A 25,470-nucleotide genomic window follows, 5' to 3' on the forward strand; every position below is an offset into this window, starting at 1 on the left:
TGAAATAATAAAAACCACTGAAGAGACGTTAACCTAATGCCCCTGTCTAGGGACTGTCAGAGTCAGATTTGCTGCCCAATTTACATTCTTACATGTGTTAGAACCGGCTGTTTTTTTATGCTTTTAATAGAATATTAGACGACAGTGCCTCTATTTTCTCAAGAGTCTGTGGAGATTTGGCATGTCATCGAAAACCTTGGCAAACTTCGATAGATGTGTGGTGGAAAGTGTTCTGACTGGCTGCATTACGGCCTGGTATGGGAACACCAATGCCTTTGAATGGAAAATCCTATAAAAGGCAGTGAATTTGGCCCAGTACATCACGGGTAAAACCCTCCCAACCATTGAACACATCAACATGAAACGTTGCCAGAGAAAAGCAGCATCCATCATCAAAGATCCTCACCACCCAGGCCATGCTCTTTTCTTGCTGCTGCCATCAGATAGAAGGTACGGGAGCCTCAGGACTCACACCACCAGGTTCAAGAACAGAAACTACCCCTCAACCATCAGGCTCTTGAACTACTGCACACTTATTTAAGGACTCTTTTATCTTGTTATTTCATGCTCATTATTTATTGCTATTTATTTATATCTGCATTTGCACTGTTTATTGTCCACTGATCCTCTTTACTGTTACTGTTCTATAGTTCAGCTAAATATACCCGCAGAAAAAGGAATCTCAGGGTTGTATATAGTGACATGTATATACTCTGATAATAAATTTTACTTTGAACTTCATTTTACTAATATTTTAACCTGTATATTTTTCATAATATGTGGTGTTTGCCTCCACCTACTGGTGGCAATGCGGTATAGCAGTTACATAACGGTTTTCTCCTCTTTATCTGTCAGTGTTAGCACATGATCCATATGCTGTGTCAGTGTATCTTTTGATTGGGCCTTCACTTATCTTAGGAATGTGGCCTTGACTCAGTATAAAAGTGTGAGTCTCTGCAAAATCACCATCCTACCTTTGTCTTCATCTTACATGTTCTTTTTATTTTCATGTGATCTGTATCTGTTCCGTTGTTTAAACTTAAAACAACTAGTTTTCACTCAGTTTTGGACTCTTAAAAGAGCCCATGGGTTGGAGAATCACGAGATCACACAATTTTGGTGTCGCAAACAGGATGGTTATGAAAACAAGAGTTTGAAAACTCTTTGCGGCGGCCGCAAATGAGCTCGACGAAGGAGTGCTTCTCGCAGGTCAGAGGCAGTTATGTAAAACAAGAGCTTCGTGGGCATTAGTCCTTTCTGCGGGTCCTAGCAGCGGCAGCAACAGAGCTCGAAGAACTAAAGAAAAGTACAGAAGGGATAAGCGGAGCGGCCATTGTCGGGAGTAGGCCAGTGCTGAGAATAGAAGAGACAGGCTTTGGCTCATTCAGGCTTCGGCTAGGTAAGTGGGTAGGTGGACTTCATTTTTGGTTTCTTTTTGCATTTTTTTTTGAAGAATGGAAAACATGTTGCTAGCGTTAGTATTTCACTCAGGGTTTCAGAGGAATACTGGGAATCTTCCAGTTTCCCGGATGGCCACATCTGCGCCAGGTGCGCCGAGATGCAGCTCCTGAGAGACCGTGTGAGGGATCTGGAGCAGCGGCTCGATGACCTACAGCTTATTGGGGACAGTGAACAGTAGATAGGGAGGTGCTACAGGGAGCTAGTCACCCTGAAGCTGGAGGAGTTAGACTGTCAGGGAGGGGAAAGGAGGAGCTCAGATAGTAGGGAGCACCCTGTGGCCATCCCCCTCAGTAATCCTTATCTCATTGTGGATACGGTTGAAGGAGGTGACGACAGAGGACGACCATGGCAGTCGGGTCTCTGGCACTGAGCCTGGTTCTGTGGTGCAGAAGAGAAAGAGGAACATGAGGAATGTGGTAGTCTTAGGGTATTCCATAGTGAGAGGAACAGACAGGAGGTTCTGTCAGCCTGATGGAGGTACCCACATGGTGGGTGCCAGGGTACGGGATGTCTCAGATCGGGTGCAGAGTATTCTGAAGGGAGGGGGTGAACAGCCAGAAGTCTATGGTACCAATGACATAGGTAGAAAAAGGGAGGAGGAGCTGAAGAGAGAATTCAGAGAGATAGGTAGGAACTTGAAAAGCAGGACCTCCAGGGTAGTAATCCCAGGATTGTTGCTAGTCCCATGTGCTAGCGAGTGCAAGAATAGTAAGGTCAGGCGTATTAATGTGTGGCTGAGAGACTGGTGTAGGGGGCAGGGCTTCAGATTCCTGAATCATTGGGGCACCTTCTGGGGGGAGGTACGGCCTGTACAAAAAGGGCGGGTTACGCCTGAACCCAAAGGGGTCCAATATCCTAGTGGGCACATTTAGTAGAGCTGTCAGGGAGGGTTTAAACTAATTTGGCAGGGGGATGGGAACCAGAGTGATAGGGTTGAGGAAGGGGAAAACAGAAATAAATCATAGATAACGTGCAACAGAGATTATAGAAAGAACAGGCAGGACATGAGCTCTAATCACAGCCAGTGGCACGAGTTACAGGGCAATAGAGGCGTGATGCAGTTAAAACAGAAAGCGACAAATACTGGACTGAAAGTGTTCTATTTCAATGCACACAAGCATAAGGAATAAAATGGACGATCTTGAAATTCAGCTATAGATTGGCAAGTATGACATTGTGACCATCTCTGAAACGTGGCTAATAAAGATGGCTGCCATTGGGAGCTGAATGTCCCAGGTGCATCGGAAAGGTAGGTTAGTAGGCAGAGGAGGTGGTGTGGCTCTGTGTATAAGAAATAATATTAAATCATTAGAAAGGGATGACATAGGATCAGAAGGTGTAGAGTCTCTATGGGTTGAGTTAAGAAATGGCAAGGGTAAAAGGACCCTAATGGCAGTTGTATACAGGTCTCCAAACAACAGCTGGGATGTGGATTACAACTTACAGCAGGAGATAGAAAAGGCGTGTCAGAAAGGCAATGTCATGATAATCGTTGGGGATTTTAACATGAAAGTGGATTGGGCAAACCAGGTCAGTACTGGACCTCAAAAGAGAGAATTTGAAGACTGTCTAAGGGATGGCTTTATAGAACAGCTTGTTGCTGAGCCCACTAGGGGATCGGCTGTGCTGAATTGGGTGTTGTGCAATGATCCAGAGGTGATCAGAGAGCTCAAGGTGAAAGAACCCTTAGGGAACAGTGATCACAATATGATCGAGTTCACATTGAAATTTGAGAGGGAGAAAATAAAATCCAATGTGTTGGTATTTTAGTGGAATAAAGGAAATTATAATGGCATGAGAGGGAACTGGCTGAAGTTGACTGAAAAGGGACAGGAAGGACAGTAGAGCAACAATGGCGGGAGTTTCTGTGAAAAATGAGGGGAGTGCAAGACAGGTATATTCCAAATAAGAAGAAATTTTCAAAGGGAAGAAGGATGCTACCGTGGCTGACAAGTGAAGTCAGAGCCAAAGTAAAAGCAAAAGAGAGGGCATACAAGGAAGCCAGAGCTAGTGGTAAGATAGATGATTGGGAAGCTTTTAAAGACCTGCAGAAGGAAACTAAGAAGGTCATTAGGAAAGAAAAGATGAATTATGGAAGGAAGCTGGCTACTAATATCAAAGAAGATACTAAAAGCTTATTTACATATATAAAGGGTAAAAGAGAGTCAAGGGTAGATATAGGACCAATAGAAAATGACGCTGGAGATATTATAATGAGAGATGCAGAGATGACAGAAGAACTGAGTGCTTATTTTGCATCAGTTCTCATCGTGGAAGACATCTGCAGTATACCGGACATTCAAGAATGTCAGGGAAGTGAAGTTTGTGCAGTGAAAATTACGACTGAGAAGGTGCTCAGGAAGCTTAATGGTCTGAGGGTGGATAAATCTCCTGGACCTGATGGAATGCACCTTCCGGTTCTGAAGGAAGTAGCTGGAGAGATTGTGGAGGCATTAACAATGATCTTTCAAGAATCAATAGATTCTGGCATTGTACAGGATGTTTGGAAAATTGCAAATGTTATTCTGCTACTTAAGAAGGGTGGGAGGCAGCAGAAAGGAAACTGTAGACCTGTTAGTCTGACATCAGTGGTTGGGAAGTTGTTGGAATCGATTGTTAGGGACGAGATTATGGAGTACCTGAAATCACATGACAAGATAGGCCAAAACCAGCATGGTTTCCTGAAAGGAAAATCCTGCCTGACAAATCTACTGCAATTCTTTGAGGAAATTACAAGCAGGGTAGACAAAAGAGATGCAGTAGATATGGTGTACTTGGATTTTCAGAAGGCCTTTGACAAGGTGCCGCACATGAGGCTGCTTAGCAAGATAAAAGCCCATGGAAATACAGGGAAGTTACTAGCGTGGGTGGAGCATTGGCTGATCGGCAGAAAGCAGAGACTGGGAATAAAGGGATCCTATTCTGGCTGGCTGCCACTGGGGTACCACCGGGGTCAGTATTGGGACCGCTGCTTTTTATGATGTAATTCAGTGATTTGGACTATGGTATTAATGGACTTGTGGATAAATTTGTTGATGATACAAAGATAGGTGGAGGAGCGGGTAGCACTGAAGAGAGACTTAGATAGCTTAGGGGAATGGGCAAAGAAGTGGCAAATGAAATACAATGTTGAAAAGTGTATGGTCATGCACATTGGTGGAAGAAATAAATGGGCAGACTATTATTTAGATGGGGAGAGAATTCAAAATGCAGAGATGCAAAGGGACTTGGGAGTCCTTGTGCAACATACCCTAAAGGTTAACCTCCAGATTGAGTCGGTTGTGAAGAAGGCGAATGCTATGTTGACATTCAGTTTTAGAGGTATGGAATTTAAGAGCAGGGATGAGGCTCTTTAAGGCACTTGTGATACCACACGGAGTACTGTGTGCAGTTTTGGGCGCCTTATTTTAGAAAGGATATACTGACATTGAAGAGGGTTCAGAGAAGATTCACAAGAATGATTCTTGGAATGAAAGGGTTACTGTATGAGGAATGTCTGGCGACTCTTGGGCTGTATCTCCTGGAGTTCAGGAGAATGTAGGGGGACCTCACAGAAACATTCCAAATGTTAAAAGGGCTGAACAGATTAGATCTGGCAAAGTTATTTCCCATGGTAGGAGATCCCAGGACAAGAGGGCACATCTTCAGGATTGAAGGATGTCCTTTTAGAACTGAGATGCAGAGAAATTACTTCAGTCAGAAGGTGGTAAATCTGTGGAATTTGTTGCCACGAGCAGCTGTGGAGGCCAAGTCATTGGATGTGTTTAAGGCAGAGATAGATAGGTTCTTGATTAGCCAGGGCATCGAAGGGTATGGGGTGAAAGCAGGGGAGTGGGGATGACTGGAAGAATTGGACCAGCTCATGGTTGAATGGCGGAGCAGACTTGGTGGGCCAAATGGCCTACTTCTGCTCCTATATCTTATTGCCTTATGGAAAATTCCTCGGACAAAGAAGAAACTTTTAGTGCACACCTCACAGGAGATAAAAACTTCCTCTGTAACTGAATAGTCAGAGAAATCGTCTGAATCTTCTTCAGTATTCCATCTAAAGGAAGTTTCAGAGTGAGAAGAAAACTATCTTTTACTGTCATTTGTGAAAGATCCATGTTAAATATTCTGGGTTGTGATCTATTTTAGGCACAGCTCTATTAAAAGATATTTATGGGCTTCCTCTATTAAAAATATTTTGGGTTGTTTCTATTAAGTTTTCAGGCACAGATGGCTGTAGGCTCTATTAAACCATGCTGCAGGCATTATTTGGGTTATAACTCTGTAATTACATTTTCTAATTATTCTGATTGACGTCTAAAGTGAAGAGTACTCATTAAAATTGAACTGAAAACAATGGCCAAAGTTGAGAAGATAGGGAAAAAGATTCAGAAGATGCTGCCGAGAAATAAACATATCTGGCTGGATGCTTGCAGTATTATCAGAGCTATAAAAAGTAAGCATGCCAAGCCACGAATGAATCTAAACATGATAACACAGAGTTGTGTGAATTGAGCACCGAACGAGTAAATAATCTAACTAAATCAATTGGAGGAGAAGGAAGAAATGCTGAAGGGACGGTGCGGTAAAGACAATAAACGTTTAGCAGTTGAATCTCTGTTAAATGAGTGAGTGCGAAAACAGTATGATGCCCTTATTGAATATGTCTGTATCGAGTTACAAAGCAGCCTGAGAGGAAGTTTGGTGAGCAGTTCTGGATGGTGTGAACAGGGATATCGCTTTTGAGTTATTCCAGCAGTTTGTGTGTTTTAAACGTGTATATTTTCACAATTTGTGGTGTTAGTCTCTGCCAACTGGTGGCAAAGTGGTATAGCAGTTACATAACTGTTGATAACTTTTTCATTTTTCATTGGCTAGGTGATAGCACATGACACATTTGCTGTGCTACTCTACCTTTTGATTGGCCCTTCATTTATCTCAGGAATGTGGCCTTAACACAGCAAAAAAGTGGCAGTCTCTGCATAAATTGCCATCTTGTATTTGTCTTCGCCTTTATCTTCATTCCAGTTTCATAAGCTCTGTCTCTGTTCCTTTCATAGTCATAAGTCATACTTTATTGATCCCGGGGAAATTGGTTTTTGTTACAGTTGCACCATAAATAATTAAATAGTAATAAAACCATAAATAGTTAAATAGTAATATGTAAATTATGCCAGTAAATAAGTCCAGGACCAGCCTATTGGCTCAGGGTGTCTGACCCTCCAAGGGAGGAGTTGTAAAGTTTGATGGCCACAGGCAGGAATGACTTCCTATGACTCTCTGTGTTGCATCTCGGTGGAATGAGTCTCTGGCTGAATGTACTCCTGTGCCCACCCAGTACATTATGTAGTGGATGGGAGACATTGTCCAAGATGGCATGCAACTTGGACAGCATCCTCTTTTCAGACACCACCGTCAGAGAGTCCAGTTCCATCCCCACAACATCACTGGTCTTACGAATAAGTTTGTTGATTCTGTTGGTGTCTGCTATCCTCAGCCTGCTGCCCCAGCACACAACAGCAAACATGATAGCACTGGCCACCACAGACTCGTAGAACATCCTCAGCATCATCCGGCAGATGTTAAAGGACCTCAGCCTCCTCAGGAAATAGAGACGGCTCTGACCCTTCTTGTAGACAACCTCAGTGTTCTTTGACCAGTCCAGTTTATTGTCAATTCGTATCCCCAGGTATTTGTAATCCTCCACCATGTCCACCCTGACCCCCTGGATGGAAACAGGAGTCACCAGTACTTTAGATCTCCTCAGGTCTACCACCAGCTCCTTGGTCTTTTTCACATTAAGCTGCAGATAATTCTGCTCAGACCATGTGACAAAGTTTCCTACCATAGCCCTGTACTCAGCCTCAGCTCCCTTGCTGATGCATTCAGCTATGGCAGAGTCATCAGAAAACTTCTGAAGATGACAAGACTCTGTGCAGTAGTTGAAGTCTGAGGTGTAAGTGGTGAAGGGAAAGCTTCTCTAAGCTTCAAATAAATGATCATAAAGCAACAAGTTTTACTCATTCCTGGATTCCTAAAATAACATGTGGACCAGAAAATCACCAGATCTACACATGAAATTATTTTGCAGTGGTTTAAATATCCCAATAGGCAATTAGGTGAGAATGAAAGAGAGAGAGACAATTCATCACCAGGGAGAGTGTGAGTGTTAGTCAGAAACAGAGTGAACCAATGCTAACACTGAGGGAAAGCTAGCATAGATCCAAGGAGAAAGTTGGATATAATGGCATTGTAAATGAAGAGCAAATTTCGTAGTAACACAGTACCAGGAAGCATCTCCAGGAAAACATCCATCTTTGCGGTACTTGTGACCCCTCATTTATTTTAAACCAGTAAACCAAACTCGTTTTCCTGTAAATGCCCATAAAGCTTTGCTTCAAGTTTAAGTGCAGTAATAATTCCAGTCAAAATAAGAAGAAAGTAAGAGGGTTACAGGCAGATAATGACTCTTAATAGAGATGGTAAGGAAAATAAGACATAGGTTCCCCTGTATATCTGCCTGATATTGAATTAATTGATATTATTAAGATCCTTGCTAACACTTCCATTTCTCTGAAGACCTTTGCACCAATTTAAAAGAAACAAAACCCATAAGAACAACGTAACTACAATCTCACAATATAATTACTATATTGTGTGTGACGGACATTCCTGGGACTCTGTCCTGGAGTGATCACAGAAAGTACAATTAACTTGCTGCTAAATTCTCGCAATCCTTTGTTGGCTACCAGTACTCCCACTGCTAACAAGAAAATGATTTATTGATAATTTGTATCGGCAATGGCCAAGTATTTACATCATTGAAAACATCGATAGCATATACTAATATAGCATCCTAGCTATTCCGCATTTGGCTTCCTGTAACATTTAAAGTTGATTTTAAAGTTCCTTTACTTCTTTTGAAAGCTGTCAATGTGACCGGAGTGCATCACAGAATCGTTTTCGTTTTATAATCCTGCTCCAGTTCTCAAGTCTTTTTCTGTCGGACTCTCTCGAAAGATAATTGGCAGGTGAGCTTTTTTGAACTATGCTCCTAAACTATGAAGTTCAATACCTAAAACTATGTGGGGTGCAGACACAGCTGACTCTTTCTAATGGAAGCTCAAAACTTATGTATTTAACCTTGCTTTTAACTAACATCATTTTGTCTTTCATTTTTATCTTTATTTTTAGTCCTTTGCACTTTATTTCATTGTAAAACACTTTGAACTACACCGTCTGTATGAAAAGCGCTCTATAAATAAGTTACCATTACTGTGTGATTATCAATACCTGCATTGTATTCATGTTAAGCATCATCGATCAATACATAATCCAGGGAAAGTGGTAATGATACACAGACCTGCTTGGGATAGCCCGTACTCCGTCCAGCGAGCTGAGGTGGAACACAAAGGCGACAACGAGGACGGTGAAGAGTTTCAGACAGTTCATGATTAAAATGCGGAGTTACAAACAAGCAGGAAGATGTTAGGAGAAACTTTCAGCGACAGACTGCAACCCTCCTTAACTTGTGCTGGAACAACTCCTACCGCACCCAGGTTACTGGTAAAGGCGAAGAAACGGGTTATAATTCGGATTTCAGCCGTAAGCATTGAATGTTTGCGTTATTTTGCGATATTTCCCATCTGCAATAATTTTAAATAGTAATTCTTCAGACCGCTGTATTGTAGAATATACAATGAAATGCATTTTCTTTAACATCCACTAACAAATGTCCATAAACAAAAAAGATCATTAACGTTTTCATCGTAGCTAGGATCATTCATTCTGAGTATCTGGATTTTAGAACAAGGGAGATGGGAACTGGACTGAATCTGAATAGAGGTGGGCATTTTGAGAGGGAGTTCAGTTTGGAGTGAGATGTGTTAGCTACTTATATAGGGAGCAGCATCAACTAGCATTCAGACACTCCCGAATGACAGCAAGCTGAAAACTACTGCTCTTTTGTCTTGTTTCTCATTGCTGGCGACTGCTTCGGGTCTTTTAAAGCCTGGCACCTCTCGGTGTTATTTTAATGTCAGCCAGATGAAGAGACACCCAGTGAGGGAACTTGTTAAAAGCAGCAGTCAGTGCCCTGGTTGAAGTGCAGGTGTCAACTCAATAGCGGCACCTGCAGATGGGCTGTACTGCACCAGTCTAAATGTCTTGGTCAAATCCGGAGATTCAACAGTTGTGGCAACGGCAGAGTTAGGTACTTGATTCATAGCCAACCACAACCAGGGGCGGAGCTAAGGTGGTGCTAGCTGGGGCTATAGCCCCAGCAGAAATTGCAATAGCCCCACCATAGCACCACCAAGAAATTAAATGCAGCTGCTTTGCTTTCTCTGTATAGTTTTGAATACAGCTTATTTCTCCAGCTGATCTAGTGAAACAGCGCCCCCAATTACTATAGCACCCACGCAGCAATAAAGTTATAAACTCTGTCAGATCCACCCTACACTTCTGCTTATTCGTTCGTTGTCAATGTCTTGGCGTTGCTGTCCTCAGATCAGTTAAGCTGATCCAAGATCACTTAAGGTGGTGATGTCACTTACTCTCACTCACGCGAGAGATTGATAGTATACATCCAGGCGCAGATCCGTGGTCTCGCGAGACTAACGGATGCCACACACGCACACATTGTGCTTTTACAAGCTGGCGTCGACCTGGCACGTGCATTATTTTGGCGGGCGTGAAAAATGGATCGATTTTTAGTCAGAAAACGACCTCATCCAGAGGAATCAGTGGTGTTTCAGCCTGAGCATGTCTTAATTGAAAATGACATGCAGAAAGGAATAAGTGGGGATGAGGACGATAGCAGTTCATCGAAGGAGTGTGAGGGCGAAGTAGAGGAACAAGAAATGAAGCGAGACTAGGAAGAGAACGTGGATGAAGCTGCTCTTGGTGCGAGTGGGAATACTGTTAGCGATGTTAGCCGGCAGCCTGAGGAAGGACTCCATCGACCAGCATTGAAAAAGTACCCTTCGCAACAGTTTGGCAATCAGCAAAGGAGTTTTATTCGTGTCTGGTTTGACCTGTACTCCTGGCTGGAATATTCAATCACAAAAGATGCTACATTCTGCTTCGCATGCAGGCATTTCCTGCGTGGAGGACATGGGTTCCATTCTGAGTCTACCTTCACTGTCACCGGTTACCGCAACTGGTGGAAAGCTACAACAGCTTTCAAAACCCACCATGTAAGTGCAGCTCATAAGTTTGCGATGGAGGCACGGGCCGAATTCAGATTGAGAAAACAAGGTGGTTCAAGATTGGGAAATATGCTTGATAAAGGACATGCAAAGGTTGTCCAAGAAAATGGTGAGTATATGAGAGCAGTGGTTGAGTCTCTACGCTATACTGTGTGCCAAGGCATTGCCCAGCGAGGACACCGGGAGAATGATGGATCTGGCAATAGGGGAAACTTTGTTGAGTTGTTCAGTGTAATTGGGAAGTTAGATAAGACTGTAGCTAAAAATATAGAGGACAATCCTGGAAATGCAAAAAACACCTATCACGATATCCAAAAGGAAATTATGGGTATTATGGCAAATATGGTCAGACGTCAAATAAGTGCAGAAATCAAGGAGGCTGGATATTTTGCCATCATGGTGGATGAAAGTAAAGACTTGAGTAAAAAGGAGCAAATATCAGTGGTGGCGCGGTATTTGAATAATGAAACAGTGCTTGAAGAATTCTTGCACTTCACTCCAGCAGAAGGGTTGGATGCAGAGTCGCTTCTTAAAAGCATTGGACAGACACTCGCCCAGTGTGTTATTGATAAGAACGTGTGTATAAGTCAGTATAGATCCTCATGCGAACAGAGTTTCTCTTGCCTCAGACGTGTCAAAAACTACTTAAGGAATAGCAGCGGCGATGCTCGGAGCAGCAACTTGGCCCTGTTGGCCATAAACAGCCAGAGGGCCAAAGCACTTGACATCCAGAAAATTATTGAGGCTTTTACCACCAATCACAACAACAGACGGATTGTGCTTCTCTGAAAACATTAATGGTGAGTGAAATTGATTTTTTAAAAACTTGGGCCAAGACTAATGCTGATTATTGTTATTAATATTTTGTGGTGGATACCCCATAGTCCTTATGTTTCCTGCAAATCCTAAAACATTACATTTACTGCTATTAAGCCTACTGGTTTTGCTTAGACTTCCAAATGGTGATTCTGTTTATTTTTGTTTCAAATTCAATTAATTGAGGTATTACATGGTCTGAGTATGATTTGTCCAACTCCTGGTAAAGCCTTGCATCTGTTGTTTGCCTTATTTGACTTTAATAACGGTGTATCTTTTGGCATTGCTGTCTATGTAATGCGAATAGCAGTGGGTTCGTGTTGTGTTTATCAGTTCAAAAGCACGCATTTGACACTGATTGCGGGATTGCTGCGTGATTCACGTTGTCCGCTGTTGCTCGGATGCTCTGTTTGTTTACGCTCCGTGTAGCCCAGGTTGTCTCTGATGCCGTTGACGCTGTAACAGTTCACTTCTATATTAGACCTATCAATTGCTGTTGCTTGTGAATCAACAGAGGCATTTATAGTAGGCACATAATGCTTGAAACTGAATTTTTAATGCCACGTCTGGCCTTGCGAATATATATTACCATACAGTGCATCTCTCAGCACTGAAGGGATTCATCACTGAATCATTTTGCCCCTCCGTAGCACCAACAAGAAAAAATATCTGGCGCCGCCACTGTAGTCAACAATCACTTTGTGGAGTTTACAACGACTGAAGTTGAGAGGATGACACCATCATAAAGAAAACTCAAAAGGGATGATGCAAGCAAATGGACAAACTCAAGTTTCCCACCCCGATCTCATTAAATTACAGGCCCACTGTTGCTATTGTCCGGTTATGGGACATCCGAGAGAAGACAGAGGAATGATTTAAAGCATCATGTTTTACTTCGCAGTTCATAATGCCATAAAGAATGCGCCATGGAAACAGGGCATTCGGCCCATCTTGCCCGTGCACGCCCACCTCGTTCAGAATGATGTTGCGGGTCGGAGAAGGAACCTCATTAAAACCAGAGTTTGAAGTATCAGGATAGAATGGTTTTGGAGCGGAATTTTCCATTTGGTAGGACAGTCTAGGATCAGAGAACACAGCTTCAGAATAAAGGGGTGTCTGTTTAAAAGCGACTCGATGAGGGTGGTGAATCTATGGAATTCGTTGCCACAGAGGATCGTGGAGGCCAAGTCATTGGGTATATTTAAGGCAGAGATTGATACATTCTTGATCGGTAAAGGGGTTACAGGTTATGAGGAGAAAACTGCTTTTTCGAAATGTTCCTCTCCGGAAAGTGCCATTGTGTTACAAAACAAAGACTTCACACCACCTTACAAGTTTCTTTCCACAGGCATTTAATCTGATCAACTCTTTCCCCGCTCCCTGCCCCCCCATGTCCCCCCACACCGTGTCTATTACCTCTGTCACCGCACTGCAAGCACTTTAAACTACTTTTTATAATGTTGCTTACATGTAAATACATGCCTGTGTGTATGGATTTATGCACATTTTATTCCATATCTCCCACTTTATCTTATATAATTCTTTATGCTTTGTACTGTAGTTGTTGAATGTTGTTGCTTTATGATGAATGTGGTGCCAACACACCACAGCAAATACCTAATACGTGTATATGGTAAATAAAGCTGATCCCTGAGTTTATCTGTGATGCTTGTGAATGTGTTAAAATGGGGTTAACAAAAAAATAATCAGCAGAGCAGATTCCGTTGGGCTGAATGGCCTACATTTCCTCTGATATGTTATGGTTTTACTGTCTTATGCCCGTGGTGATGCTTACCTGAGCCAGTCAAATTTGCCTGCATTTGGCATACATCCTGCAAAAGCTTTAATTTCGCTGTACCTGTCCAAATGTAATCTGTAATTTGTAATCCTGGCATTAGAATTTATTGTGATGACTTCAACAGGGGGTAAACAACCAACTGTGTTTTGAATGAGTAGGTCTGTCTACTGAGTATCTGACATGCTACCCGTATCTTTCTGTCTGGCATAACTATTCCACTCAACTCAAAGCAAACCACTTCATGCAGTATTTGAACTGTCATTTTTTTTGTGGGGGGGGGGGTGTTTAATAAATTCTAGATGGCTAGTTGGGTGCCTGTGTCAATTTAACATTGAAGATACAGTAAAACTGCAGATGTTGAAAATCTGAAATAAAAACAGGAAGTGCTTGAAACATTCAGTAAACCATTAAGTTACTTCAAACTCAACGGCTGTGAAGGCGGATGAAGGCTGCAACAAATCCATCAGCTCCAATCGTCGTGGTTTCCACGCTGTTGGAATCAGTTGGTTGATTTGTGAAGTATCGTGTGCTTCTTGGAGTGCAACATCAAGTACACATTAAACAAATACACGCACAGGCGTCTTCGCTCTGTGGGCCACTTCCTCAGAATGAAGACCATCATCCTCGACCTCGAGGGATAGCCATGATGACAACAAAACCAGGAAGATCCTGTCAGTTCTGCAGAGTGTTTCCAGCATTTTCTCTTTGTCCATCAGTTTGAATTTGCTTGTTACTCAATATTTTGCAGAACCCCATCCCAATATAAATGCAGTCAACTGTTTCTAGGCCCTGCCACTAACTGTCCACATGGGTATATCAATTGATCACCTAGCAGTCAAGTGCTGGCTGGAGATTACATTAAATATTGCTTCAAAAGTTTTTCCACAGTTTTTCACTCAATCATCTCGCTCATGTGGCAGAAGAAAACATAGCTAGTTTATGGTGAAGAAGTCCTTCACCGGTATGTTCAGGTCAGTATCACAGCACAACTTTCACACCGAGAACACAACAACCTTTAAGGTTGAAATCTGACATTAATTCATACGAATGTGTCCATATTCACACTTCAGCTGCAGCTAGGATTCTCGACTAGGCAGAAAACAGTCTGAATATCAGAATTTTTAGACTGTTTGTAAATGAATGAACTCCTTGGACAATGTATAACTGAATGAAGTCTAACCAAGAAGAATAACTGCATTGGTTCCTAGAATGCTTAGCTATGGAATGAAAATAGCCTTATTCCTGTCAGTTTGTCAAAATCATTTGACATCAACAAAGGTCCCTACAGAGTTTGGACATGAATTCCTGTCTGAATACACTGACCTTTTAATGCCGTGAGGTAGGGTCTTTCCCAAAGATTAAAAGTAAGTTCCTTTTCATCCTTTGCCTATTTACTAACACTTAAAATTGAATAAAACTTTAATATACAATGATAGAGCAAAAGAAATATTTAATAATAAATAGTACAAAGGAAATAACAGGAATTCTGCAGATGCTGGAAATTCAAGCAACACACATAAGAGTTGCTGGTGAACGCAGCAGGCCAGGCAGCATCTCTAGGAAGAGGTGCAGTCGACGTTTCAGGCTGAGACCCTTCGTCAGGGCTCCGAAGGGTCTCGGCCTGAAATGTCGAATACAAAGGAAATATTTATTTTAAAATTCCATTCAGTGAAATAGTGTGTTCAAGTTATTCTTAGTTATGTAGAAATATCATTCATGGTCACTGACAAATATCACAAATAGTTGACAAAACATACCTTGGCTACAGCTGAGGTTACCTTGTGTTCCTGGTTGAGTTTTGAAATTACCATTGATCACCTGCATATATTTCAGATGTTTGAAGTAGGAGGATAATCTGGAATTTTTTTCATTGCTGGAGGGATGGCAATCGGCTGTCTCTTACAGAATTTAAGGAATGTCAAAATGCTTAACTTAGTTTTCCTCTTGCGCCATCACGACATCTGCATTTGAAAGAAACACCTCTCTCCTTTACTAGAGAGCAGATAAACAACTTTCTTAGTAAACAATGAAGGGAATTGATGTGATCGAAGGGGACACCTGAAAATTAGTAATTTGTCCTTTAACTTTAAACACTCAAACAGTTCTTGAAGATTATTTAAATGGTACAATTATTTGTCACATGTAAACTGAAACAGTGAAACATCCAGTGAAATGAATCTTTTTGCATCAGTGACCAGCACTGTGTAAGGATTGTACTGGGAGCAGCCCACAAGAGTCGCCTCACTGCCAATGCCAACTCAGCAAGTCCACAACTCACTAACCCTAACCATATGTATTTAGAATGTGGGAGGAAATCAGAGCACAGGGAGGAAATTCGGGGAGTGTGTACAAACTCCTTAAGGACAATGGCAGGAATTGAACTCTGATCAGTGATCACTGGCACTGTAAAATGTTGCACTGGCTGCTACACTGTCATGCCAGTGTATTTAACCATCTGAGTAAAACATTTCAATGTGTGCACCTGAATTCATATAATTAACCTTTTATGATATCCAAAGCAAAGTAATTCAAATGTAATTCGGAACACATCTTAACTGACGTCTGATAAAGTTGGCAAGGTTGATGAAAAATGTGGACCTGCAGTACCCTGTATTGCCATAAATTGTAAGGGTGCCACCCTCTTGAAAGTAACAGCCTCATCCCCAAATTCCAAACATCAGTGAAGAGAAGCAATGGAAATTGTGGACACTGTACCTATGGCAACATTGCAAGTTATGTGGCATTTTATACAATGTGAATGGAATAACCAAAGGATAGCTTCCTGACTTTAACAGCCAAATACCCCAATGACCATCCAATGTCACTGACAAAATGCTCTGAACTTATCTCGAGATATTCTGGCCTGATGTTCTTAATCGTTTCAGCACCAGCCTCCTCTGCCTTTGCACTATTTCATCACACTCTTGTAATGAAGATGAGAAAATGCATTGAAAGAAAAAAACATCTGCTTTTAGTTTTGTTGAATATGAATGACACGATTGAAACAAAACATTGAAATTCGTCCCTGTTTGGAATGGTATAGCTTGTATTTTAAAAACATTTGAGTAAGCCCTAAGATTTTTTGATATTGTACATTTCTTACAATTCAAATACTGTACCTGCATTGTAAAGAATCACAACTTTTGTTATGATATGACAAAGCACTTGCATGTCATATGACTATTCTCTCTATGTTAAGGTGCCTGTCAAATTGTCCCTGGAATATTTGCTTCCATCACCACACCTCGCAGTGGATTCCAGGAAGTTACTACTCTTTGTGTGAAAACCCTACCTCACTCATCTCCCTTCTCAGCTTCTCTTCACACCTTAAAGCTACGTCATCTAGTATTTGAATTTCCATTTTGGAAATAGAATCTATCCAAGTTATTGTTGCCTCTTATTACTTTACATACCTTCATCAGGTTGAAAACAATTTAAGTGTGTCCCATCGCTCCTTGTTGCTCATACTCTTTTATCCAGGTAGCATTCCAGCGAACCTCTTCTGCATCCTCTCTAATACTTCTCTATCCTTGCTGTGATGAGGTGACCAGAAATACGCACAATTCCTCTTCATGTCATCACCTTAGCTACGTTAATCAAAGCAATTATTACAAACAGAATTTAGCCACAGTTGCTACATTATTTGGACCATTTGGTTACACTAATAAATTTCTCCTGTTTCAATTTCCTTTCTTTCTTAATGTGACAGATGAGGGCACTCAATCCTGGTTAAACTAAATTAGATTTTTAAGTGTATTGCTTTCACTTCTGATTGCGACTCCTTGTTATCACTGAACTGTGAGAACAGTCCAATGTCAATAAAATAATGTCAGTAAAAGAGATAGGTTTAAAGGAAGTTTCAGGAGAGACAGATGATGAATATTGTCGCATTTAGTTGCATTAAACACATTATGCAAAATCAATTATGTATGCATTGCTGAAAATATGATATTAATACTCTAACTGCTGGATGGAAAAGGCTTGCTTGTCATTGACTAGCAGACTTGAGTTATCGATACAAGGTTCTGATGATGAAGTGATGTTCATCAAACTATTATGTTAAGAGATATGAGAGCTAAGGTTTCAAGACAAGGTAGAATTGATTCAACAATCTATGGATTCATTTTCAAGGACTCTATAACTTATGCTCTCAGTATTATTTGTTGACTAATTTATTTTTTATTTGCACAGTTTGTCTCTTTCCATGTTCAAGAAGAAAAAGAAAAGTGTCTTCTTTTGCACATTGGTTGTTTGCCAGATCGTGTTTGAGAGTAGTTTTTCATTAATTGTATTATATTTCTCAGCTCTAATGTAAATGCCTGCAAGAAAAGAATGTCAAGTTATTATATGGCGACGTATCCATACTTTGATATTTTGAATGGCCATTTTTAATAAAACCTTAGATGGCTGGTTTGGGTCAAGATAGGTGCTTGTCTTAATCTGTGTAACTTCCATTCTGCCTCTTAAGGATGGCCCTGGTGGAGCTGCCATTCCAAGGAGTGGAGGCTGGTGCTGTGATGAAATCCTTTGGCTCCTGATCTCTACTGATGAAGCTCTGTGTTACAGGAAACTTGCAAATTGCAGAATCAATGACCCAGTGTAAGAATCAGAATCAGATTTAATATCACTGACAAATGTCGTGAAATGTGTTACTTTGCAGCATCAGTATGGTATAGTACATAAAAATTGCTATAAATTAGAATAAGATATATATAAAAAAAAATAAGTAGTGCGAAAAGAGAACAAAATAGCGAGGTAGTGTTCATGGACTCATGGACAATTGCAAAATCTGATGACAGAGGGGAGAAGCTGCTCCTAAAATGTTGAGGATGTGTTTTTCAGTCTTGCACCTCCTGCTTGATGGTAGCGATAAGAAGAGTGTGTGCCCTTGGTGGCGGTAGTCTATAATGATTGAGGCTGCTTTCTGAGGCATCATCCTTTGAAGATTTCTTTAATGATAGGAAGGCTAATGTCAATGATGGAGTTGGCTGAGCTTACAACCGTGTGCAGTTTTATCTGATCCTACGTATCAGCCCCTCCGTACCAGATGGTGCTGTAAGCGGTTGGAATCCTCGCCATGATACATCTGCAGAAATTTTCTAGAGTCTTCACTGACATACCAAATCTCCTCAAACTCCTGGTGAAGTACAATTGCTGGCATGCTTTCTTTGTAATTGCATCAATATATCGGACCCAGCATAGATCTTCATGGATGTTGCCCTGATAATTTTGTCCTCAATGAATTACTAGTTTAGGACACAGTGTTCCATATCTTGGCCTAAAGCTATATCTTGTCTCTAAATTCTTGGCAAGTAGAATGCCTGAAAGGACAATTAAAGGGATCATTGGTGCTGGGGAAAGATATCCAGTAATGCCTCCAATGATGATGTCAAGTTTATGAGGAAGCATAATGGTCAGCAATTCTATTCACTTCTGATGAGGGATTCAGTGTCTTCCCAGTGCAGACCTGAGTTGCAGGGAGCTAGGAGATGACACAGCCCATCCTTGCACTGAATGTCTGCCCGATCAAAAATGCACAAATTTCAAACAACATGGAAGGTATTGCTCCTTGCTCTCAAGTTGTGCCTTCCAGTGGATGTCCTGAGAGCGGAGCTGTGATTCTGAATAATGTTGACACTTGCAGTCTGTGGCAACCTTCTTACAGTTCACTCCATCAGTACCCTTCCGAGGGAAGCCAGAACCCTTGTGGATGCTCTCCTGTTTGGTGTAGTGTTACCCAATAGAACAGCATGCAGAGCCATTGGTTGTGATGCCAGAGCAAGTATAGTGTGCTTCCAGAAGTGAATGCTTTCTTGAGGTTCTACTGCATTGGATTGAAGAAAACTGCAGAAAGCTGTAAACTTAGTCAGTTCCATCATGAGCACTAGCTACTGTACTATACAGGACATCTTCAAGGAGCAATGCCTCAAAAATCATTAAGGACCCCATCACCCTGGTCATGCCTTATTCTCATTGCTACCATCAGGAAGGAGGTACAGAAGCGTGAAGCCGCACACTCAATGTTTCAGGATACTGAGCTTCTTCTCCACTGCCATCTGATTTCTAAATGGACATGGAACCTATGAACATCACTTCACTACTTTATTTTAATTTCTGTTTTTGTACTACTTATTTTATTTATCTATTTTATATATTATATATAAATATGTTCTTACAGGGCAAGCATTCAAAAGGGCCACTTTTCAACATAATTGTATAAGGGCTAAGAGAGTTGTAAAAGAGCTCCTGAAGGCTTTATGAGTCAATGCAAGGAGCATTCGTAATAAGGTGGATGAATTGAAAGTTCAGATTGTTATTAATGATTATGATATAGTTGGGATCACAGAGACATGGCTCCAGGGTGACCAGGGATGGGAGCTCAACGTTCAGGGATATTCAATATTCAGGAGGGATAGACATGAAGGAAGGGGAGGTGGGGTTGCGTTGCTGGTTAAAGAAGAGATTAACGCAATAGAAAGGAAGGACATAAGCCGGGAAGATGTGGAATCGATATGGGTAGAGCTGCGTAACACTAAGGGGCAGAAGACACTGGTGGGAGTTGTGTACAGGCCACCTAACAGTAGTAGTGAGGTCGGAGATGGTATTAAACAGGAAATTAGAAATGTGTGCAATAAAGGAACAGCAGTTATAATGGGTGACTTCAATCTACATGTAGATTGGGTGAACCAAATTGGTAAAGGTGCTGAGGAAGAGGATTTCTTGGAATGTATGCGGGATGGTTTTTTGAACCAACATGTCGAGGAACCAACTAGAGAGCAGGCTATTCTGGACTGGGTTTTGACCAATGAGGAAGGGTTAATTAACGATCTTGTCGTGAGAGGCCCCTTGGGTAAGAGTGACCATAATATGGTGGAATTCTACATTAAGATGGAGAGTGACATAGTTAATTCAGAAACAAAGGTTCTGAACTTAAAGAGGGGTAACTTTGAAGGTATGAGACGTGAATTAGCTAAGATAGACTGGCAAATGACACTTAAAGGATTGACGGTGGATATGCAATGGCAAGCATTTAAAGTTTGCATGGATGAACTACAACAATTATTCATCCCAGTTTGGCAAAAGAATAAATCAAGGAAGGTAGTGCACCCGTGGCTGACAAGAGAAATTAGGGATAGTATCAATTCCAAAGAAGAAGCATACAAATTAGCCAGAGAAAGTGGCTCACCTGAGGACTGGGAGAAATTCAGAGTTCAGCAGAGGAGGACAAAGGGCTTAATTAGGAAGGGGAAAAAAGATTATGAGAGAAAACTGGCAGGGAACATAGAAACGGACTGTAAAAGCTTTTATAGATATGTAAAAAGGAAAAGACTGGTAAAGACAAATGTAGGTCCCCTGCAGACAGAAACAGCTGAATTGATTATGGGGAGCAAGGACATGGCAGACCAATTGAATAATTACTTTGGTTCTGTCTTCACTAAGGAGGACATAAATAATCTTCCAGAAATAGTAAGGGACAGAGGGTCCAGTGAGATGGAGGAACTGAGCGAAATACATGTTAGTAGGGAAGTGGTGTTAGGTAAATTGAAGGGATTGAAGGCAGATAATTCCCCAGGGCCAGATGGTCTGCATCCTAGAGTGCTTAAGGAAGTAGCCCAAGAAATAGTGGATGCATTAGTGATAATTTTTCAAAACTCGTTAGATTCTGGGCTAGTTCCTGAGGATTGGAGGGTGGCTAATGTAACCCCACTTTTTAAAAAAGGAGGGAGAGAGAAACCGGGGAATTATAGACCGGTTAGCCTAACGTCGGTGGTGGGGAAACTGCTGGAGTCAGTTATCAAGGATGTGATAACAGCACATTTGGAAAGCGGTGAAATGATCGGACAAAGTCAGCATGGATTTGTGAAAGGAAAATCATGTCTGACGAATCTCATAGAATTTTTTGAGGATGTAACTAGTAGAGTGGATAGGGGAGAACCAGTGGATGTGGTATATTTGGATTTTCAAAAGGCTTTTGACAAGGTCCCACACAGGAGATTAGTGTGCAAACTTAAAGCACACGGTATTGGGGGTAAGGTATTGGTGTGGGTGGAGAATTGGTTAGCAGACAGGAAGCAAAGAGTGGGAATAAACAGGACCTTTTCAGAATGGCAGGCGGTGACTAATGGCGTACCGCAAGGCTCAGTGCTGGGACCCCAGTTGTTTACAATATATATTAATGACTTGGATGAGGGAATTAAATGCAGCATCTCCAAGTTTGCGGATGACATGAAGCTGGGTGGCAGTGTTAGCAGAGAGAAGGATGCTAAGAGGATGCAGGGTGACTTGGATAGGTTGGGTGAGTGGGCAAATTCATGGCAGATGCAATTTAATGTGGATAAATGTGAAGTTATCCACTTTGGTGGCAAAAATAGGAAAACAGATTATTATCTGAATGGTGGCCGATTAGGAAAAGGGGAGGTGCAACGAGACCTGGGTGTCATTATACACCGGTCATTGAAAGTGGGCATGCAGGTACAGCAGGCGGTGAAAAAGGCAAATGGTATGCTGGCATTTATAGCGAGAGGATTCGAGTACAGGAGCAGGGAGGTACTACTGCAGTTGTATAAGACCTTGGTGAGACCACACCTGGAGTATTGTGTGCAGTTTTTGTCCCCTAATCTGAGGAAAGACATCTTTGCCATAGAGGGAGTACAAAGAAGGTTCACCAGATTGATTCCTGGGATGGCAGGACTTTCATATGAAGAAAGACTGGATGAACTGGGCTTGTACTCGTTGGAATTTAGAAGATTGAGGGGGGATCTGATTGAAACATATAAGATCCTAAAGGGATTGGACAGGCTAGATGCAGGAAGATTGTTCCCGATGTTGGGGAAGTCCAGAACGAGGGGTCACAGTTTGAAGATAGAGGGGAAGCCTTTTAGGACCGAGATTAGGAAAAACTTCTTCACACAGAGAGTGGTGAATCTGTGGAATTCTCTGCCACAGGAAACAGTTGAGGCCAGTTCATTGGCTATATTTAAGAGGGAGTTAGATATGGCCCTTGTGGCTACGGTGATCAGGGGGTATGGAGGGAAGGCTGGGGCGGGGTTCTGAGTTGGATGATCAGCCATGATCATAATAAATGGCGGTGCAGGCTCGAAGGGCCGAATGGCCTACTCCTGCACCTATTTTCTATGTTTCTATGTTTCTTACTGTAATTAATGCTTTTCCTTTCTATAATTATGTATTGCATTGAACTGCTGCTGCAAAGCCAACAAATTTCACAACACATGCCAGTGATATTAAACCTGATTCTGATATTTTGGCAATCTCTCCAATCTCAGCTTGGACCTGAATTTTCTGTGCACTCTTCATTTTCTCCCTTAAACTATGCTTTTATTTTTCTCTCTAATGCTACTTTCAGTCTGACTTGCGTTGGTATTGCTCGGTCATTTCAACATCACCAGTTGTTCTATTAAATCCATCACAGCCAGTCTGTTCATCTGTGTATGTGTACTTTTCTCCTGTTATACTGTTCTGTTCCATCTGCAGACTGTTCCGCTCTAAGCACAGTAAGATGCTGTTAATTATTCTCTCACATTTTAGGTTTATCAAAGGAAGACAGGAAGAATCTGTGGAAAGAAAGAAAAAGACCTGCACTTCCATAGAGTCATGTGTGAAGCAGGGGGACAGGCCAATTCACCCACAATGTCCACACTAACCATGAACACTCATCAATACTCACCCAACTTTCCAGCACGTACCTCAAGTCTTAACGGGAGAGTTTGAATGATTGAGGGGCTGAGCAAATGAGTAAGCTGAAACAAGGAAGTTCTGAGGGAGCGAAGATCTGAAGGAAGGATGAGGGATGGAGGGAGCTTAGAGGGAGGGTGTGAAGGAGCAGAGGACATATGCCAAACGAAGAGAGGTATCTAATAAAGCACCCACTGAGTGTAGATCTAAATATTGATGGAGGGGAATCTGCAATTGGTGTTTCCAACACACCTGCTGATGACTCGTTCCTTCTTTGGCATAGACATGAGTTGCCATTCTCAGCCCAAGCCTAAATATCATCAAGGTCTTGCTGATGTCCTAGACAAGACGTGACAGACAGAAAGGAACTGAGAAAAGGGGATGACATATTTACAGAAAACAGGGTGGGAAGAGGTATAGTTATGATAGCTGTGGAAATTGTATAAAAGATGTCAGTAGACATTTGTATCCAGAGATAGAGACGGAGGGATTGAGAGAGGGGAGTTAGATGTCAGAAATGGACCAAGTGAATTGAAGGGCAGGGTGGAGGTAGGAGGCAAAGCTGATGAAGCAAACAAGCATGAACGTATGAGTGCATGAAGCAGTACCAATGTGTCGTCAAAATAGGGAAGGTTTAGAAAAATGGACTGTTATGCTTACCTAATGAAAGACAGTCATAGCTGGGGCCTTTGCAGGTGCCCATGGCTACCCCTTGAGATTGGAGAAATTGGTAGGAGCTGAAGGAGAAATTGTTGAAGGTGTGGATCAGTTTCGCCAGACAGAGGAGAGAGGTGGTGGAGGGGATCTGGTTGGGTCTTTTGTTGAGAAGGAAGCAGGGAGCTTTATAGACCTTCTTGATGGTGGATAGAAGTGTATAGGGACTAGATATTCCTGGTCAGGGCCAGTGAATTGAAGGTTGTTGAGGAGACTGAGAGCATGTGAAGCGTAATGGGTGTTGGTGACAAGGGACAGAACCAAGGGGGATAGAACAGAGTCCAGGTGCATGGACACGTTCAGTTGGAAAAGAGCAGTTGGAGAAAAACATTTCTGTACCAGGACCATCAGGTCTGTGGATCTTGTGTGAAGGTAGAAAGGAGCAGTCCGGCACAACAGAGTTATGAGTTTGGTGGCAGTAGATAGGAGAACTCCAGAGTTAGTGAGATAGTAATTGTGTCAGAGATCATTTTCTGTTAGCTCTGAGTGAAGTCCTTTTCAAGGGGTAAGAGGAGGTGGCCTCAGCAAGCTAGAGGTCAGTCCGCCACACATTCAGCACCCCCTTTGTCTGCGGGTTTGATGGTAAGATTGGGATTGGTGCATAAAAGTGGAGAGCGTAGAGTACGTTCAGAGGGGTTAGTGTTCAACGAGAACAGAGGAGATCTGAAGTCGAGCTGGTTGATGTCTTGTCAGCAATTAGAGATGTAAAGATCCAGAAGGATCAGAGCAGGGAGGCCAAGAAGAGGAAGAGGTTTGGAGACAGGAGAAGGGATCATCAGTGTGGGGTGGGGAATTCTTGCTTGAATACAGAGGCGACAGTGGAAGAGCTCAGTGTCATGGAAGGTGTGGTATAAGCAGTAATTCAGTTCAACGCCATTACAGCATCAGTGACCCAGCTTCTTTTATTTTCTTTCTTTCTTTCTTTATTTTGGCGTGCACCTGCATGCGTGTGAGTCTGCGTGTGCATGCGTGCGTCCATGATGATGTCTTTTTCATGGCTCTTTACAAGGCGGGGAGTGAGAGAGAGACTGTGTGGTGCGCCACTCCTCACACAGATATTTTCGCAGTGTTTTCCCTTTTTTTTTTACGAGGTCGAGTTGTGATCTGGACACTCAACCCGGCACGGATGGAAAGCGTACTCGGGGGGTGAGGGGGACCCGACTAGATTCGAAACCCCGAATCTCTGCTCCCGGGTCCAGCGCCGATGTCGTTGCGCCACCAGCCGGCCCAGCGACCCAGCTTCAATTCCCGCTGCTGTCTGTAAGGAGTTTGCACGTTCTCCCTGTCAAAGTGTGGCTTTCTTCTTGGCGCTCTGTTTTCCTCCCACATTCCAAGGACGCACGGATTCGTAGATTATTTGGTCATATGGATTAATTGGGTGGTCCGGGCTCATTGGATTGGAAGGGCCTGTCATCATGCAGTATCTCTAAATAAAAATATGTAGTAAAATTCCAGATTTCCGCTTTTCCATTCATTGCTTTTCCTTCTTTATATTTGTCCAGTAATGAACAGTAGAGATTTCAGGCGGGATTGTTGAATGCTCCTTTTACGGGATGTGGGAAGGCAGGGAGACCTCCAGTGTCCCTGAAGACTAAACCTGTGAGAACTGGAGGAACTCTGGATCATTTGAGGGGTTGACAGATAGGATATACTGAGGTAGTTACACCCGAGGTGCAGGACTCAGGAAACCGGATGAGTGTCAGGAAGGGCAAAGAGGTTAAACAGCCTGTTCAGATACCCCTGCAGCTAACCCCCTCAACAACTGGCCTACCACTTTGGAGATTGTTGGCC

The 25,470-nt window shown here is 42.3% G+C and overlaps 1 long non-coding RNA gene across 1 annotated transcript; it reads left to right on the forward strand.

Moving 5' to 3' along the window:
* The first annotated feature begins 993 nt into the window (after positions 1–993).
* Positions 994–25,109, forward strand: LOC134359165 (uncharacterized). Its single transcript, XR_010021053.1, has 3 exons — positions 994–1,399; positions 8,377–8,480; positions 22,819–25,109. It is a non-coding gene; the product is annotated as an uncharacterized LOC134359165 (long non-coding RNA).
* The last annotated feature ends 361 nt before the right edge of the window (positions 25,110–25,470 follow it).

Source organism: Mobula hypostoma, chromosome 20 (genome assembly GCF_963921235.1).
Source record: "Mobula hypostoma chromosome 20, sMobHyp1.1, whole genome shotgun sequence".
NCBI classification, from domain to species: Eukaryota; Metazoa; Chordata; class Chondrichthyes; order Myliobatiformes; family Myliobatidae; genus Mobula; species Mobula hypostoma.